Here is a 4,907-nt window from a genome sequence, read left to right as displayed (position 1 = left end):
GTAACAATGTGATCCAAGTATACTTTGATTTTTCATCAATAAAGGTGACAAAGTACTTATTGTTGTCTCTAGATATGCATGGTGAAGTCCAAACATCCGAATGCACTAAATCAAAGCAATTTTCATAAATGGTCTTAGATTTAGGGAAAATAGACTTGCAATGTTTACCAAGAATACAAGACTCACAACTAGAACTATCAAATGAAACATTAGGCAACATCAATTCAAGAGCACGAGAGTGAGGATGGCCTAATCTAGCATGCCACACGGCATTAGAACTTAAAGCAAGACAAGCATTAAACGAAGTAGAAGAACTTGGTAAGGTTTTCTCAAGAATATAAAGATCTCCTTTGGCATTTCCTTCTCCAAGTCTTTTCCCGGTCTTAATATCCTAAAAATAAACCTCATTAGGACCAAATATAGTATAGCAATTGAGATCATTAGTAACCCTTTTAACCGATAAAAGATTAGGGGTAAAGGTAGGCATATAGAAGGCTTTACAATTCTTATCAAATAGTCTCAATTCCCCTATTCCTTTTACCGGTATCTTATCTCCATTAGCTATCTTTACATTCCCTAAGGCCGGTTGTATGTTGTCTATAAGGCTCGGGTTACTAATCATATGGTGAGAAGCACCCGAGTCAATGACAAGTTTACTACTAGGTTTAGAAGCAAAGAGAGAGATACCGGATTCCTTAAGTGAGGCAATGGATCGTATGAGAGCTTCCAAGTCTGATTTTCTCACAACATCACAATGAGATGCAGCCATGGCCACTTCCTCTCCTTGTTTGCTCGATCCGGAACCGCCTTCTTGCCTTGCTTCTTGCGAGATATTCGCCTTGAACTTAGCCGGCTTGGGATGGGGATGGAGGATCCAACATTTGTCTTTTATGTGACCTCTTTTCTTGCAATGGTCACAAACCACCACCTTCTTGTCTTCTTGCTTGTATGTTCCTTTGTTGGCCATGATGAGCTCCCCCTTACCACCAAATAGACCGAGAGAGCCTTGCTCCTTTTGCACTTGAGCACACACATCATCAAGAGAGGGAAGCTTATCGGCTCTAAGTAAGTGCTTGATGAGGTCGTTGTAAGCTGGATTAAGGGTAAGAAGGAGACAAAAGACCTTGTCTTGTTCCTTTCTCTCATTGAGGATGGACGGATCCACGGTACTTGGACGGAGCATCTCGAGTTCAGCCCACAAAGACCGATACTTTCCAAAGTGCTTTGTAAATTCCAAGTCTTCTTGACTTAGGTTGTTGATAGCCTTCTTGACCTCAAACACACGGGTCAAGTTGGACACATTCCCATAGACATTCTTGAGCGTGTCCCAAAGTTCCTTTGCGGTTTCACAATAGGAGTACGCTTCAAGTATGGAGGGTTCAAGGGAGTTTTGAAGGATGGCTAGCACGGTTTGATCTTCTGGAACCATTTGGCTTCCTTCTCAAGCTCGGCTGCCTTGTCTTCTTCTCCCTCGGTCTCCTTTTCATCTTTCTTTATGAGTGGCATGGTTGACCTCAACGTGACTCCAAAGCCCTCGGCCACAAAGAGCAGTTCTTGTCCACAAAATATAGTTTACACCCTTAAGAACGACCGGATTGATAATCGGTTTTGGGTTCTCCATGGTGAGAACTTAAAGATCTTAGAAGAGAAAGTAGATCTAGATGTGGAAGAAAAAAGTAGATCTAGAGAAAATATTGAAGAGAATGAGAAGAGTATAGAGAGATTAGGTACAATAGAGATGTTTAAGGAGCATAGAATCGAAAAACATGCTCTGATACCATGTTAGATTAAGCGGAATAACAAGAGAGAGATTCTAGGTTTGAGTAACAAGAATAAGAAAGAGATTGGGAGAGAAGATGAATAGTAACCAAGAATAGAAAAGAGAGAGAATTACTCTTCTTACTTTGTTAGGTTTAGAACCACACATATAAATAAGTGGGATAAGAGATAAGCTTACAAGGGAAGCTAACAATATGTGACTAACACCCCTTAAAAAAGTACCTTATAAAGTACTTTATAAGGTACTTTATAATTGTCTATTCTATCTGTACTTTATAAGGTACTTTACAATGGTCTATTCTATCTTGACATACTCAATAAGATCTTGATCAATAGATCTTACTTCTACAAGAGTTTGACCTTGAGATCAAGAATAAGAAGGGTACTGAAAATGGTGTAGCGGATCAACTCTCTCGATTGAGGATTGGTAGTGATATTCCTATCAATGACACTCTTCCTAAGGAGAAACTTTTGGACGGTCCAACTTCTTGATGAGAGCCACAAGACCTTGATGTAGCTAGAGGAAACAATGAACTTGAAGGAGAACAGCCCTTGGTATGCTGATATAGTGAACTATCTAAGTTGTGGATTATAACAGCCGAACTTGGATGCATATGGAAAGTAGAAGTTCTGTATGTAAACCGATTTTATTGGGATGACCCTTATCTCTACACACTTTCTAACGATAAGATATATAGGAGATGTGTATCTCAAGAGGAAGTGGAAGGGATCTTGCAACATTGTCATGTTCAACAATTGGAGGTCATTTCGCCATTTTCAAGACAGTTTCAAAGGTGATACTAGCGGGTCTATGGTGGCCTACTATGTTCAAGGATGCTCAATAATTTATAGTGAGGTGTGACTCTTGCGAAAGAATGCGAAGCCTTGAAAACCCCGAATCTTGAGGTTGAAATCTTTGATATGTGGGGAATAGACTTCATGGGACTGTTTCCCTCCTCTTAAGGCGATCGTTACATTCTTGTGGTAGTTGATTATGTGTCAAATTGGGTAGAAGCCATATCTAGTCCAACTAATGATGCCAAGTTTGTGTTCAAGTTGTTTAAGACTATAATCTTCCCATGATTTTGAGTTCCAAGAGTGGTAATAAGTGATGGTGAAAAGCATTTCATCAAAAATATCTTTGAGTGCCTACTCAAGAAAAATGGGGTCAAGCACAAGGTAGCTACATCTTACCATCCGCAAACAAGTGGTCAAGTCAATATTTCAAACCGAGATATCAAGGCCATTCTCGAGAAACAACGGTAGGCACTACAAGAAAAGATTGGGCTATGAAGTTAGATTATGTTTTCTGGGCTTACCGAACCACATAGAAGACACCCATTGGTACAGCCCAATCACTCTTCTTTATGAGAAATCTTGTCATCTTCGGTTGAACTCGAGTAAGGCTATGTGGGTTGTGAAGTTATTGAGATTTGCCATCAAAACCGCGGCTGATAAACGTTTGATCCAACTCCATGCTTTAGATGAAATCCGCCTAGAAGCCTATGAGAATGCAAAAATCTACAAGGCAGAAATCTGCCGCGGTTTCTCTCTCAGAACCTCAAACCGCCTTAATGGTGTGGTAACGTCCAGCTTAGAGACGTGAAACAAGCGCACTTGGGAGGCAATCCCATGGTATCCTTGTACATATTTCTCTTTATTTTATTTTATTTTGATATAATTTAGTATGTATTGGCGTTTGAAAAATGATTAGGGAAGCTAAAAAAAAGAAAACGGATCGTAAAAAAACAAAAAAGAAGCCAGGATGAACAGTGCCCAACCGGAACGATCAGGCGACTGGTCAGCCGTAATAATTTTGTCAAAAAAAACCCGAGAGAAGCAACCTTGCTTCTCGACCGACTACCTGATCGGGCGTAAGGGCTGACGACAAAAACCAGAGAAACACATCCCTCCTTTCTCGACCGATGGCCCGATCGGGCTGCTGAACTAGGTAAGTCTTCTTCTTCCTTTCGGTTTTCTTCAATCTATTTAAACAAGAAATTATATTGGTTTGGCCCAAAAATTGATTTTAAATGCCTTAACCGGCCCGGTTTTATTCTAAAAAGAACAAAAACAAAATCACTCTTTTTCTTCCTTCTTCTGTTAGAGATATTTCTTCTTCTCATTCTTAAAACTCACAACTCTCTCATCTCTCACTTGCTTTTTGCAATTTTGGGCTCTTTTCACTCAAATTTTATCCCTATTTTTACTTGAATTTCTTAAGGTTTATTACTTTTTATCACCACATGAACTAGTCAAATTTGAGAATGATTGTTGTGTTTATTTCTAGTTTTAAGCTTTCTAAACCTTGGGTGAAGATTATTGATGCTTATTTTGCTTGATTAGTTGAGAAATTTTTAGTTTTGAAAATTATGGTTCATGTGGTGAATAGTGACAAAAATTACATATTTTGTTAGAATTTGGGAATTTTAATCTCTTTGTCTATCGCTTAAGCTTCTTTAGACTATGTTTAACCTATTGGTTTGATCCCCTTTTCTAAATTAAAAGGTTTGCAATTTTCATGAGAAATAAATTCGAATTATAATATGAAAATGTGAATGAGCTAATAAATGTGGTTTGCTCTTGTGCTTTCTAGCTTTGTGATGGTGATAGTTTAAGCCTCATTTTGCCTTTTAAAAAAATCTAGTGGCAATATGAGACTTGATTTTATACTTCTCTATGTGTTTTCTCTTGTCACCTAATTGACTTTAAGCTTTCATATAGGCACAATGGCGGGAAACAAGCGACGAAGAGGAGAATCAAGCACCACTCAAAAAGCGCCTTCGGCTCCCATTATCTCGAGTGAGAAGAAACTTCTCAAGCATATCAACTCCTTCACCATCATGCCCACGCTCTTTGTTGATAGACAACTCTTGGAGAACATGGGACTTCTAAAGACGCTAGACAAGTTCTTTGAAGACATGGGCTTGGGGAAGATTGCCATGTTGGATGAGCCAACATTCCCGGGCATCTTGAAGGTTCACTACAGGAAAAACGAGTTTTAATAGCAGATTAATGTAGTGCTTTGGGTCATTATGCTATTGAACATGATAAATATTTTTTAATAGCGTTTGATTTAATTGAAACGCTATGATAAAGTGTCAGATTAAAAAAAATAATCAAACGGT

The 4,907-nt window shown here is 38.7% G+C and overlaps 1 long non-coding RNA gene across 1 annotated transcript; it reads right to left on the bottom strand.

The window, feature by feature from the left end:
- Positions 1-82: 82 nt before the first annotated feature.
- Positions 83-984, bottom strand: LOC111830986. Its single transcript, XR_002834243.1, has 2 exons — positions 688-984; positions 83-391 (listed from the first exon to the last, which is right to left on the bottom strand). It is a non-coding gene; the product is annotated as an uncharacterized LOC111830986 (long non-coding RNA).
- Positions 985-4,907: the final 3,923 nt, after the last annotated feature.

This window comes from Capsella rubella, unplaced genomic scaffold (assembly GCF_000375325.1).
Source record: "Capsella rubella cultivar Monte Gargano unplaced genomic scaffold, Caprub1_0 scaffold_4, whole genome shotgun sequence".
Classification (NCBI taxonomy): domain Eukaryota; kingdom Viridiplantae; phylum Streptophyta; class Magnoliopsida; order Brassicales; family Brassicaceae; genus Capsella; species Capsella rubella.
Note: the sequence above shows the minus strand (reverse complement) of the source record. Positions and strands in the feature narration are given on the sequence as shown.